Genomic DNA, 15674 nt, shown 5'->3' with positions numbered 1-15674 from the left:
GAAAACTGTCTTGAGCAGCTAGTTCAGCAGCCCACATGCAATGGAAATATCTTAGACCATCTAGCCACAAAGAGGCTAGACTTCATCGACAATGTCAGTATAGAAAGGGGGATTAGTGATCATGATGTCGTTATATAACTATGGTTACAAAAGTTAATAAACGAGTCAAGAAGGCTAGGAGAATGTTTCTGCTAGATAGAGCAGATAAGCAGTTGTTAGCGTCTCACTTAGACAGTGAATTGATATCACTTAGTCCCAGGAATTATGGGAAAAGTTTAAGCAGACATGAGAACTCAAGATGGCGTCGCGTGTAGAAGTGTGTATAAATAGTTCCACGGTAAACGGCTACATATCGAGTATAAATTGTATAAAGTGCAATAACTACATCGCGAAAGATACCAAGTTATGTGCAGTGTTGCAAAAATGGATTCATACAAAGTGTTTTGCGGGAACGGAAGAATGGGACGCGAAATGTGACTGTGGCTTGGAATGCTGCGATCTACTAACGGTAGCTTTGTCAAGATACGATAACTGCATAGAAGAAAGTGTTACTACATCGCTTCAGCAAGACCTTGTGCTTGCAAATCGTTACGTAAATAAGTTAGAGGAACTGATAAAGCAGCGGAATTATGACGATTTAAGAAACGAGTGTAATGAAAACATACTGGCAATTTTCGTTTCAAACAAAACTTCTGCTAGTAGTAAACGAAATCTTTCTGGTGGTATGACATCATCAGTAAATAGAGTGCAAAGAGAAACGGGTAATAAAGACACGACAGGACGAAATGTGAACTCAAAAAATAAGACACGTGAAAGTGAATCTAGATCATCTGTGTGTTCTAACGAGAGAAATGTTTCTCCAAAGTGTACTATAAAAACGACGGAACGAGGGCACCTGGAGAACAACAAATATCAAGTCTGTGTATTAGGTGATAGTCATGCAAAGGGTGTGGCACAAATAATAAATGATCGGCAGTCGCAATTCAGAGTAACAGCCATTGTCAAACCTGGTGCTCCCCTTAATGAAATAGTAAATAATTGTGAAAACTTAGTTAAGACTGGAACATGCTGTGTGCTAATAGGTGGAGCAAATGACATATACAAAAATGAAAGCCAACTAGCGACAAGGGCACTTCAAACAGCTCTAAAAAAGCTGTCAGATCTAAATTTAAAGGCTCTCGTTGTAAGTGTGCCACATAGAAATGATCTAATCGAGGAATCATGTGTAAACAAAGAAGTCAACAAATAATAAATTCAGGAAGATCTGCTGTGCTTTTAAGTGTGCAACTTTTGTGGATGCAAACAGCTCAGTGAGAAATCATTTCACGAGGCATGGACAGCACAGGAACTATTATGGAAAAAAGATGATGGGTGAAAAGATACTAGAGGAAATAAGCCGCATAACAGTAGAAAAGTTCCCTAAAATCCCACTCCAAGTGAGGACAGAAGCAGAAGAAAAGAAAAACCTTAACAAGAGCAACATTTGCTGAAGCACTAAAAACATCATCATCTGCTATTGTAAATATTAAAATGTCATCAGCTGCCACAGCTAGTATAAACAATCAATCAGCATCATCAGCTTCAAGTAGGAAAAGCAACAGAAACAAGAAACCTGAGGTACAACAGGATTTTTGGTATCCAGCCATAATGAGAACTCCAAGATAACAGTGTTAAACGAAAGGAGAAATACCACCAGTGCTCACTCCCCTGTTCTGAAGATTATGACTCTAAATGTGCAGTGCCTCAAGAATAAATATTGTGAACTTGAAATAGCAGTAAGTAACACCCAACCTGATGTCTTGTGTATTACAGAACATTGGTGTAAGGACCAAGAAATTAGTAGTATTCATATTAATCCATTTAAACTGGCAAATAATTATAGTAGGAAAATTGCAAAAGGTGGTGGAGTCGGTATTTACCTTAGACAAGAGTTAGAATTTAAAAAGAGATGTGAAGCAGAGAACTTAAGTATTGAAAAGTTTTTTGAAGCAGGTGCTGTCCAGCTATATGGCCTGATGAAAAAAGTCATAGTCATAACAGTGTATAGGTCACCATGTGGAAACATAGAAGTCTTTTTTGATAAATTAGAATTGTTGCTAAATACTATTTACAAAAAAGAAACTGTGATTATTCTTTGTGGTGATTTCAATATTAATCTTCTAGTTGAAAGTCAACAAAAAAGGCAATTTTTGGACATATTAAAGAGTTTCAACATGTCACCACACATAAACAATTCAACTAGAATAACAAACACCTCCAATAGCCTCATAGATAACATTTTCTCAAATATGTCAGAAACTGACATAGAGGTAACAAACATAGATTTAGGATTGTCTGACCACAATGCTCTCACCACTGAAATCCCTTTAAGGTCAAAGGAAGATAAAGGTGTAAATAATATTTACAAAAGAAACTTCTCTGTGGACAGCTGTCATCAGTTCATAAGTATCTTAGAAAATGAAAATTGGTTAGATGTTTTGAAACAGTCAAGTACAGATGAGGCATTTAGTGTATTTGCATCGATTTATATGATGAACTTTGAGATGTGTTTTCCAAAGAAACTGACCAGAGTCAAGTCTACTGGATACATAAGGTCAAGTTCTTGGATGACTCTTGGAATTAAGAAATCATGTGAAAACATGAAAAAACTGAATTCAGGGTTGAGGGAGTGTACAAATATTGATTTTATAGAATATGTAAAGAGGTATAGGAAAATATACTGCAGAGTAATTGCAAATGCAAAGTTATTAAGTAATAATATGGAAATAAAACAGTCCAGAAATAAAACTAAAATAGCATAGGAAATTGTGAGAAAAGAAACCGAGGTATCTACCAAAGACAAGGAAATTATTCTAAAAGATGAGGAGAATAAAATGGTAGATAAATATGCCATGCCTAATTATATAAATAATTACTTTTTAAATGTACCCCAGACATTAAGCAGGAATCTTGGGGAGCAGATTAAGATGGAAGCACCCAAGGCAGCCAGCAGTATGATGGCAGTTCCAACAAATGAAAAAGAAGTTTTAAAAGTGATTAAAAGTCTGAAGTCCAAGATGTCAGCTGGAGTAGATGAGGCACCAATAACATTAGTAAAGAAAACAGCTAATCAGATAGCGAAACCATTGATGCACATAGCAAACTTGTCAATGGCTGAGGGCGTGTTTCCACAAAAACTGAAAATTTCTAAAGTCATTCCCCTGTTGAAAAAGTGTGATAAACTTAAAGTAGAAAACTACAGACTTGTCTCACTCCTCCCAACTTTCTCTAAAGTTTTAGAGATACTAATGAAATATAGAGTCACACATTATCTTAATATGCACAGTCTGATAAACAGTAATCAGCATGGATTTCAAGCTGGGAGAAGTACCGAAACAGCTGTACTAGAATACACAAAAGAAATAATCACTAAATTGGAAGAGGGAAATAGTGTAGTTGGGATAAATCTAGATTTGTCAAAAGCCTTTGACACTGTTGACCACAGCATACTTTTGAAAAAGCTTGAAGCTATAGGTATCAGAGGACCGGTAAAAAAGTGGTTTGAGTCTTATCTGGAAAAGAGGATGCAGGTGGTTGAAATTACAGCACCAAATATTAATCAAAAAATTAAACTAAGATCAGATCCAAGGGAGGTCACAGTAGGAGTACCTCAAGGAAGTGTATTAGGCCCCTTGCTGTTCCTCATTTACATTAATGATATTCAGGTGTCAGAGAGAAAAGCTAGAATCATGTTATTTGCTGATGATACTAGTTTAATAGTTAGTGATATGAAGCAGTCATTGCACAGTACTGTGGACCATGTCCTACAAGATATACAAAAATGGTTTAGTGCTAACAAGCTAACACTGAATGCAAAAAAAAAAAAAAAACTAATTATGTGCAATATGGAAAAATAAGTGAACAGGACGACCTAAATCCCACCATGGAGGGCAAACAACTTGAAAGAGTACAGTGTGCAAAATTCCTGGGTATGCACATTGATCAGAAGATTAATTGGAAGGACCATGTGGTGAACTTAGCACTAAAACTAAATTCAGCATGTTTTGTGCTTAGAATAATTTCAAGAGTTTGTAGTAATGACTGTACCAGATTAGTATATTTTGGCTATTTTCAGTCCATTGCATCCTATGGGATAGTATTCTGGGGAAAAACAAATTGTCGTCTAAATGAGATTTTCAAATTGCAAAAACGTGCTATTCGGATAATGACCCACAGCCCACCCCAAACACATTGTAGGCCCCTTTTTAAAGCATTGAAAATTTTAACAATTCCATCATTATACATTCTGAAATGTCTGTTAGTGATCAAAAGAAATCAGGACAAAATGAAAACCAATGCAGACTTCCATAATTACGATACACGGCAATGTAAAGATCTCCACATACAAGCTGTAACAAGGACCCGAAGCCAGAAACATGTATGTAATCAAGGCATCAAACTTTTTAATGCACTACCAAAACATATCAAAGAGCTGGAAAATGAGGATAAATTTAAAACTGTTCTAAAGAACCACATGCTTGACAAATGCTATTACAGCATAAGTGAATATCTCTGCGCAACTGTATAAAATATATGTTTAAGTTAATGTGACAAATGAAATTACATCAGTGCATAATAAATTATGTTATAAAAACACTTATTAGTTGTATATTGTATTAAACATAAGATAGATTAGTATGAATTCAGCACAGATACAAATTTTGTAAAGATATTATATAGTTGTTAAAATGTACCCTGACAAATCCTATATCACAAATGTGATCATTGGGATGATAATAAATAAATAAATAAATAAATAAATTCTGGTCTGGAGAGTTATGTGCCTAGTAAGTGGGTCAAGGATAGAAAAGACCCACCATGGTGTTATAACAAAATCCAGAAGATGCTGAGGAAGTAGAGGCTGTAGCACTCACAGTTCAAAAGAGAATGCACAAATGATGACAAGCAAAGGTTAGTAGAGATTCATGCACCTGTGAAAAGATCTATGTGCAAAACATACAACAATTACCATTGTCATACCTTAGCAAAAGATACAGCAGAGAACATCAGAAAATTGTGGTCCTATGGAAAATCACTAAGCAGGTCTAAGGCTTTTATTTAGTACCTTGTTGACCAGTTTGGTGTGGCAATTGAAGCTATGAAAATGAAAGCCGAAATTTTAAATTTCATGTTCAAGAAATCATTCACATAGGAGAATCATAAAAACACTTATCATCAGACAGACTCCTGTATGGATGACATAGTAATAAGCATCCCTGGTGTAGAGAATCAATTGAAAGATTTGAAAACAAATAAATCCAGATGGAATCCCAATTCAGTTTTACAAAGAGTACTCTATGGCACTGGCCCATTACCTACCTTGTGTTTGTCATGAATCTCTCGCCCAGTGCAAAGTCCCAAGTGACTGGAAAAAAGCACAGGCAATTCCTGTATATAAGAAAGGTAAAAGAATGGACCCCCACAATTGCAGACCAATATCCATAACTTTGGTTTGCTGCAGAATCCTTGAACATATTCTCAATTTGAATATAATAAACTCTCTTGAGACTGAGAAGCTTATGTCCACGAATCAGCACAGTTTTTGAAAGCATCACTCGTGAAAAACTCAGCTTGCCATTTTCTCACATGATAGTCTGTGAACAATAGATGAAGGGCAACAGACGGATTCCATATTTAAAGATTTCCGGAAAGCAGTGGACATGGTGCCCTATTGCAGGCTGTTAATGAAGGTATGAGCATATGCAATAAGTTCACAGATATGAGGATGGCTTGAAAACTTCTAAAGTAATAGAAACCAGTATGTTGTTCTCAATGGCAAATGTTCATCAGAGACAAGGGTATCATCAGGAGTGCCCCCGGGAAGTGCGATAGGACTGCTGTTGTTCTCTCTCTCTCTCTTTCAGAGATAGACTGCTAGATTTGTTACTAGTAGGTATGAACAATATATAAGTGTTACGGAGATACTTCAGGAATTCAAATGGGAATCCCTGGAGGGAAGTCAATTTTCTCTTCAAGAAATACTATTGAGAAAATTTAGAGAACCAATATTTGAAACTGACTGGCAAACGATTCTACAACTGTCAATATATATTCAGCATAAGGATAATGAAGATAAGATATGAGAGACTATGGGTCATACTAAGGCATATAGACAGTCGTGTTTCAATTGCTCTACTTGTGAATTGAACAGGAAAGGAAATGACTAGTAGCAATGCAGGGTACCCTCCACCACACACCATACAGTGGCTTGCGGAGTACCAGTGTGGATGTAGCTTCTCACATCACTCAGAATTGGTTAAGGGAATATTACTACTGGAGTCCAACAGAGTGCACACTGATTCATGATTCAGTAAACGTGAGTGAGATCCAGTCATGACTTTGCTGCAGTGTTTATTCAATGAGTGCAGACCCTTACAACAGCCAGTGCCACCCTAGCATCAGTTCTGTCCCCTCTCACTTTAGCTGCCGGGCAATTTCAGATCAAGTGTTCTCCTTGGTTACAACAAAAGCACATAATATCTATTATGGGTTTAGGATCAGTTCGACTCACTTGGACTGTGCCCCAAACATCCCTCACACTGGCACTAGATGGGGCAGGTTCATGCTTCTCATCACTTAAGCACACATTGTATATACATGCTGCAAGCTTGTCTAGTTATGTAAAGGTTTGTGCCTTAATCGTGAATAGTATATGGGAACAGTCCTTCTGCTGCAAACCATCAAGAATAATTCATGACTTCTGCCTCTGTAACACTGAGACACAAAGCTATCATGGCAACCTGTACTTCTTCAATATACTACATTAACATTTCAGTATGTTCCTGAAAACAATAGGAGCACTGGCTCACAAGGTCATTGCAGAACAGGCCAGACAAATGACTCCCCCCCCCCCCCCTTCAGCGACCTGTTACAATGTCAGTCAATGACTCACCAGTATTAAGCCCTTCAGTTACACACCTACTCAATTTTCCTTGGGTTAATGGATAAATGACCAAAATGTGACTGAGACTGATTAGCACAATATGGTGGCCTGGTCCTGCAACCAGACCATAAGCCATAGCAACTCAACCACTTGATCATTAGTATCGATAAACTACAGACCACAAAGGTTTTAGTAATTTGTTAAACAATTTCCCATTTTGCAGTTCTCAAGACTCAGATACTTGCTCATGACTAGCTCACTTGACAACTGAATGCTCTTTGTTCCTGGCCCATTCCTTCCAGTGCAACAAACTTGCTTTGATTCATAAGTTTTTACCACTAGCTAGCGATTCCTCAATAGGCAACATACACTTCTAATCCCTATTTACCATGCTCAGATCGTGAATCTGATTAGCCAAATGAACTAACTATGTTTAAATCTTAAATGCTTGAGAGCATGTGGGAAAACTAACTTGGAACAATTCAATATTGGCCTGCACATCAGCAAGGAGACTACTACATATTAAGCAGGCATCACTTACATCATTAATGGTTTCTTTAGTAATTGCCAGTTTGCAGTCCAGCACTGCCCTCAGCACTGCTGGCTCAGCTCAATCACACTGGCCTCAACTGCTTTGCCATGTATGCCCAGCTCATATTGTGGTCAGTTCTTATTTAAATATGAAAATTCCCAACACTCTTTGCTGATTCATAACCTTTACACACTTCTGGACTTACATGAAATAACACAAAACTGTACATAACACACAGTAAACACTATTTTTCCTAGCACTAGACAGGGTCAGAAACCTGGCACTCAAAACCAGCCATGCTCTGCTACAACTAAAGCAGGGCTTAACAACTGGCCGGTTTTGAGCGAGAGTACTCGCATCTGCTCAGGCACGTGCTCGCGAGCAGCTGCAAGGTCGCGGAGTAGGGAGGGAGGGGAGGGAGGGGAAATGCGCGCGCACTTATGAATAGGACCGCAGCGTGCCTATTGAATTCGCGCCGACTGTGTAATGTTAAAAGTACTACGATCAGCTCTAACAGTCACTTCGCTGGTTAAGAATCATGTCAAGTCGCCGTTGTGTAACCCCAACCATGCTTTCACAGTTCAACCCCCACTGGGAGGAATTGTATCTGTTTACAGAAAAAGATGCTGTTGCAAAATGTTTAGTGTGTCACAAAACGCTGAATTCTTTTAGGAAATTTAATTTGCAGCAACATTATACACTCCTGGAAATGGAAAAAAGAACACATTGACACCGGTGTGTCAGACCCACCATACTTGCTCCGGACACTGCGAGAGGGCTGTACAAGCAATGATCACACGCACGGCACAGCGGACACACCAGGAACCGCGGTGTTGGCCGTCGAATGGCGCTAGCTGCGCAGCATTTGTGCACCGCCGCCGTCAGTGTCAGCCAGTTTGCCGTGGCATACGGAGCTCCATCGCAGTCTTTAACACTGGTAGCATGCCGCGACAGCGTGGACGTGAACCGTATGTGCAGTTGACGGACTTTGAGCGAGGGCGTATAGTGGGCATGCGGGAGGCTGGGTGGACATACCGCCGAATTGCTCAACACGTGGGGCGTGAGGTCTCCACAGTACATCGATGTTGTCGCCAGTGGTCGGCGGAAGGTGCACGTGACCGTCGACCTGAGATCGGACCGCAGTGACGCACGGATGCACGCCAAGACCATAGGATCTTACGCAGTGCCGTAGGGGACCGCACCGCCACTTCCCAGCAAATTAGGGACACTGTTGCTCCTGGGGTATCGGCGAGGACCATTCGCAACCGTCTCCATGAAGCTGGGCTACGGTCCCGCACACCGTTAGGCCGTCTTCCGCTCACGCCCTAACATCGTGCAGCCCGCCTCCAGTGGTGTCGCGACAGGCGTGAATGGAGGGACGAATGGAGACGTGTCGTCTTCAGCGATGAGAGTCGCTTCTGCCTTGGTGCCAATGATGGTCGTATGCGTGTTTGGCGCCGTGCAGGTGAGCGCCACAATCAGGACTGCATACGACCGAGGCACACAGGGCCAACACCCGGCATCATGGTGTGGGGAGCGATCTCCTACACTGGCCGTACACCACTGGTGATCGTCGAGGGGACACTGAATAGTGCACGGTACATCCAAACCGTCATTGAACCCATCGTTCTACCATTCCTAGACCGGCAAGGGAACTTGCTGTTCCAACAGGACAATGCACGTCCGCATGTATCCCGTGCCACCCAACGTGCTCTAGAAGTTGTAAGTCAACTACCCTGGCCAGCAAGATCTCCGGATCTGTCCCCCATTGAGCATGTTTGGGACTGGATGAAGCGTTGTCTCACACGGTCTGCACGTCCAGCACGAACGCTGGTCCAACTGAGGCGCCAGGTGGAAATGGCATGGCAAGCCGTTCCACAGGACTACATCCAGCATCTCTACGATCGTCTCCATGGGAGAATAGCAGCCTGCATTGCTGCGAAAGGTGGATATACACTGTACTAGTGCCGACATTGTGCATGCTCTGTTGCCTGTGTCTATGTGCCTGTGGTTCTGTCAGTGTGATCATGTGATGTATCTGACCCCAGGAATGTGTCAATAAAGTTTCCCCTTCCTGGGACAATGAATTCACGGTGTTCTTATTTCAATTTCCAGGAGTGTATGTCGTACCATGCGAAAGACTACGGAAGTGGAAAATGTGATGGACCAGATCATGCACAGGAAGTTATTAAACTTAAAAGGAAGCTATCCGAAGAAGATCTGGATGACGAAGAAAAATCAACTGAGGCAGCTCTCAGAGTGAGCTACAAAATTGCTTTGTTTTTAGCAAAATCCCTGCGCCCCTTCACTGATGGCGATTTAATAAAAGATGTTTAGTAGTTGCAGCGGAACATTCGTGTCCATCTCAAGTTGAACAGTTTCAGATTGTGCCATTATCTGACATGACCATTATGCGTCGCATACAGGACATGGCAGACGACGTCCAGAGCCAGCTTGCAAATATCTGTAAAGATTTTATGGCATATTCTCTAGCTCTGGATGAAAGTGTTGATATCACTGGAACAGCGCAGCTTTCCATATTTATTAGAGGTGTTAATAGAGATCTTCAGGTGAGGAAGGAGCTCCTCGATGTAGTAGTCATGAGGAACATTACAACCGGAGGTGATATTTTAAGTAGTGTTGAAGAAAGTGTTGAAAATACAGGATTGTTATGGAATTCTTTAGTTTCAGTGTCTACAGACGGTGCACCAGCGATGACAGGGAAAAAATTAGGTTTTGTTGCGCTGTTGAAGGAGAAAATGCAAAAACTGACTGTGCCAAATGAAATAAGGGGCGTTCACTGTGTGTTCCACAAGGAAAACTGATGTGCAAAGAGTATCACTCTAAAAAATGTGATGAGTGTTGTTGTTCGTACAACCAATTATATTAGGCAGCATGGGCTACAGCACAGACAATTTAAAAGCTTTCTTGAGGATGTAGAAAGCCAGTATGGTAGCCTGCCTTATTACAGCGAGGTCCGCTGGCTCAGTCGTGGCGAATTATTAAATCGAATTTTTGCCTATTAGATGAGATAAATATGTTCATGGAAATAAATAACATGTGTGTTCCTGAATTGAAAGAGCCTTCATGGAAATGTGATCTCGCATTCTTAGCAGATTTAACTAGCCATCTGAATGTTTTGAACATTTCACTACAAGGTAAAGATCTGCTAATTACTCATTTCATAGATCGAATACGAACTTTTAAAATGAAATTGACACTTTGGGTGAGTCAGCTGGAAACAGGAAATCTAGCTCATTTTCCTAAATTATCATCCATGCAAGATGCTCACAAAGACTGTGAACGTTATTCACATAGTTTAGTTGCCCTTAAGGAAGAAATTGATCAACGCTTTCAAGATCTGACAGCACTAGACAATGATTCTGATCTGTTCCCCTCTCCATATTCAGCAAATATTGAAGAGATTTGTCCTGAGCTGCAACTATAAATTATTGACCTGCAGTGTGACAGAGAATACAGAGACAAATTTCAGAACAAGAAAAACATTTTGGTATTTTACAGGCACTTCCCTCAGGATAGATTTCCTCACTTGCACAAACTGGCGGCTACAATAATATCAATGTTCGGTTCCATGTATGTTTGTGAATAACTGTTCTCTGCAATGAAATGTAACAAGACGCGCCTGAGAAACGCATTGTCTGATCGAAATTTAAACTGCACGCTGCGCCTACGATGCACAAGAACAATTACTCCGAACATAGACGCAATTGTAAAGGGCAAAAAGTACAAGATAACAGAGAATCCCACACTTCAGTGACACCTTTTATTGTGTAACAGTTCACAAAATAATACGAATGTAGAGGCATACACTAAGCTAATAAAATTATGTGGCACGTATACATTCTCTTTTATTTGTTTCATTTGTCACAGTAATAATTCGTGAGTGATATACCTGCAGGTGGCCGCGGATTTACATTGACTGGCGGCAGCTGTTGTGTGCCCCACGTGACTCTCCCCACTCTCTGCTGTGGTCCGGTAGTGGGGGTAGCGTGCTCGTGCTGCTCCGTGCTCGCGCCTTGCTGCTCACAGCTTGCTCCGCGAGCACGTATGTTGTGAAACCCTGCACTAAAATGATAGGGAGTGGGTGGGGAGAGTGGTGAGGTGCCGGGCCAGTAAATTCAATTCATTTTATCATATACAGGATACAGGAAATGTCATACAGAAAGAAAGACAGAAAGAGAGAGAGAGATAGAGAGTGGGCATGATTTATGTTTTTAACAATTAAGAGAAATAATATTTTTTTAGTTACACTTTACATATTATGTCTACTTTTTACATCAAAGATGAGATAAAAAGTTTACAAGGTTTACACAAAGAAAAAACCATTAAGGGGAATAACATTTTCTTAACTACACTTTAATGTTTTTCTTAATTAAACTTCACATGTTTTGTCTTCTATTTACATGAAAGTTGGGAAAAAAAAGGATGAAGGATTATGCAGAAAAATCAAAAGGTGAGCACTATCTGTTTGGGTAGCAAAGAAATTCACGAACGTTATAGAAACTCTGACCTAATAGTAGCCTCTTTAAATCTTTTTTAAATATATGTAAGTTTTGTATGCTTTTTATTTCTTTAGGTGAGGCATTGAACATTATTTTGGGTAGATACAACACACTATTTTGGTACAGGGATTTTGAATGTATGTTTCTATGGAAATCGTGCCTGTTTCTGCTCTGATAGTTGCGTACTTCGCTGTTTAGAGAAGAGAATTCTTGATTTTCTTGATTTGACTTTAGAAAACATACTGATTCGTAGATGAATAAACTAGGGAGGGTCAAAATTTTCAACTCCTTAAAGAGTCCTCTACAAGGATGTCTGTAGGCAACCCCTCCAGAATGCGAATAGCTCTCTTTTGGAGCTTAAAACAACTTTTTGTGAAACCTGTATTCCCCCAAAATATACAGTAGAAGAAGAAAGGGTACCTTTGAGAGATGATATAGTGAAGGTAGCAGAGGATCAAGTAGGTCACAAGACGAGGACTAGTAGAAATCCTTGGGTAACAGAAGAGATATTGAATTTAATTGATGAAAGAAGAAAATATAAAAATGCCTTAAATGAAGCAGGCAAAAAGGAATACAAACGTCTAAAAAATGAGATCGTCAGGAAGAGCAAAATGGTGAAGCAGGGATGGCTGGAGGACAAATGTAAGGATGTAGAGGCGCATATCACTAGGGGTAAGGTAAGAAAATTAAAAAAGACACCTTTGGAGAAAAGAGAACCACTTGCATGAATATCAACAGCTCAGTAGGAAACCCAGTTCTAAGCAAAGAAGGGAAAGCAGAAAAGTGGAAGGAGTATATAGAGGGTCTATACAAGGGCGATGTTCTGGTGGACATTATTATAGAAATGGAAGAGAGTGTAGATGAAGATGAAATGGGAGATATGATACTGCGTGAAGAGTTTGACAGAGCACTGAAAGACCTAAGTCAAAACAAGGCCCCAGGAGTAGACAACATTCCATTAGAACTACTGACAGCCTTGGGAGAGCCAGGCCTAACAAAACTCTACCATCTAGTGAGCAAGATGTATGAGGCAGGCGAAATACTGTCAGACTTCAAGAAGAATAAGAGTCGAGGGGCATGAAAGGGAAGCAGTGGTTGGGAAGGGAGTGAGACAGGCTTGAGCCTATCCTCGATGTTATTCAATCTGTATATTGGGTGAGCAGTAAAGGAAACAAAAGCAAAATTCGAAGTAGGAATTAAAATCCATGGAGAAGAAATAAAAACTTTGAGGTTCGCCGATGACATTGTAGTTCTGTCAGAGACAGCAAAGGACCTGGAAGAGCAGCTGAATGGAATGGACAGTGTCTTGAAAGGAGGATACAAGATGAATATCAACAAAAGAAAAACAAGGATAATGAGATGTAGTCGAATTAAATCGGGTGATGCTGCGGGAATTAGATTAGGAAATGAGATGCTTAAAGTAGTAAATGAGTTTTGCTATTTGGGGAGCAAAATAACTGATGATGGTCGAAGTAGAGAGAATATAAGAATAGGAATAGCAAGGAAAGCGTTTCTGAAGAAGCGAAATTTGTTAACATTGGGTATATATTTAAGTCTCAGGAAGTCGTTTCTGAAAGTATTTGTATGGAGTGTAGTCATGTATGGAAGTGAAACGTGGATGATAAATAGTTTAGACAAGAAGAGAATAGAAGCTTTCGAAATGTGGTACTACAGAAGAATGCTGAAGATTAGATGGGTAGATCACATAACTAATGAGGAGGTATTGAATAGAATTGGAGAGAAGAGAAATTTTTGGCACAACTTGACTAGAAGAAGGGATCGGTTGGTAGGGCATATTCTGACACATCAAGGGATCACCAATTTAGTGTTGGAGGGCAGCGTGGAGGGTAAAAATCATAAAGAGACACCAAGAGATGAATACACTAAACAGATCCCGAAGGATGTAGGTTGCAGTAGGTACTGGGAGATGAAGAAGCTTGCACAGGATAGAGTAGCATGGAGAGCTGTATCAAACCAGTCTCTGGACTGAATACCACACACACACACACATCTTAGATTACTATGAATCTAAGAGTAGTAGGCACATAGTATTGTTTCAAAATAGCAGTTTTCTTTTACGTTTATGTGATACTCTAAGCTTGTTGACACCAGTGCCTACCAATTTAAATTGTATATTACAGCACTGAGGATGGTCACTAAGTGACCGAAAATCGATTTTGCGGATAAGAAAACAAAAAAATACAACCAATGCTGTTTCTCCTTCCAAGTATATCCATTATCTGGTCGTGGTGCACAGAACACTCCATGGAGTCACCAATCAATAAAACCTTGATATCTGTTGCACAGATATGATGGAAACCAGCTGCATGCTTTTCCACGCACTCCATAGCAATACAGTTTCTCTAGCAAAATATCATGGCTGATAAGGTCAAGTGCCTTGGATAGATCTAAAAATATTCCACAGTTTATGTCCTCATTATCCATTGCAGTTAAAACCTGTTCCAAGAAGTGATATACAGCTGTTTCTGTAGACCTGTTTTTCCTGAATCCATTCTGTGCATTGATCAGAATTTTGCATTTGTTTAGGAAAATCAACAGTCTCTCATACATAATCCTCTCAATTACTTTAGCAAAATCTGAAAGTTGTGACAATGGTCTATAATTTTGTATGGTATATGGACAGTCTTTTTTATAAAGTGGCTTTACTATTGATTTTTTAAGTGCAGAAGGGAATTCACCAGTTTTAAATGATGTATCAATAATATCAACTAGTTCAACTGTTATTTTGTTTGCACTATATTTTATGACCTTATCAGGAATACCATCACATCCACAGGACATTTTATTTTTCAGCTTATTAACTGCATTTCTTACTTCTGAATGCGTAACTGGGTACAAAAACATTGTCTTTTCATTTGCTGGAACTTTTGAATTACTACCTTTTGAGTTCCCCAGGTTCTTGATAAGATTTTGAGCACTGTTAATGTGGTAGTCATTGAACATATTGGCAACACATTGAGGGTCTTCAACAACTTTTCCTCCCTTTTTTATGATAAGATTATCATCTGTCACTTTGGATTTACCAACGTTATGGTTTATGACCTTCCAAACTGATTTGGTTTTATTGCTGCCTTTTCTGATAATTAAATCATTGTTCAGTTTTTTGCTGTATGAATAACTTTTTGTAGCATCTAAGACATGGTTTTAAAGCTGCATTAAGCTTTGAATGCCAACCCAGATTTCTAAGAGTACCTGCAGATTTCTTACTTGCTGCAGTTAACCATGAATTAGATTTGAGAGAGATTTTTACTTTTTTTGAGGGGGAAAGCGACATCAAAACAGTATTTATAATCAGAGAAAAATTACTCATATTTAGAGTCTGCAGTTTTGTTTGGGTCTCTGTCCCATTCAACACTATGCAACATGCTATGAAAATTCCAAAGGCTACTTTCTTTAATATATCTTGTTTCTATATAGTTTCCACTGCCATGTTTTTTCCTAACCATATACTTTAATAAGAGCTTGATTGCCATGTGGTCAGAGAAACCAGTATCTATTACTTCAACCTCATAACTACAGGACTCTTTGTTAATAAACACCTGATCAATTGTTGTCTCACACCCATCTCCACACCTGGTGATATCAGGTGCTGTAGCTTCTAAATTATATGAGGTGAAGAGATGTAGCAATTGATCCTTGTGTGCATTACTATTACTTCTAAAACTGACATTGAAAT

This window comes from Schistocerca piceifrons, chromosome 2, assembly GCF_021461385.2.
Source record: "Schistocerca piceifrons isolate TAMUIC-IGC-003096 chromosome 2, iqSchPice1.1, whole genome shotgun sequence".
NCBI lineage: Eukaryota > Metazoa > Arthropoda > Insecta > Orthoptera > Acrididae > Schistocerca > Schistocerca piceifrons.
This window is presented reverse-complemented; position numbering follows the sequence as displayed.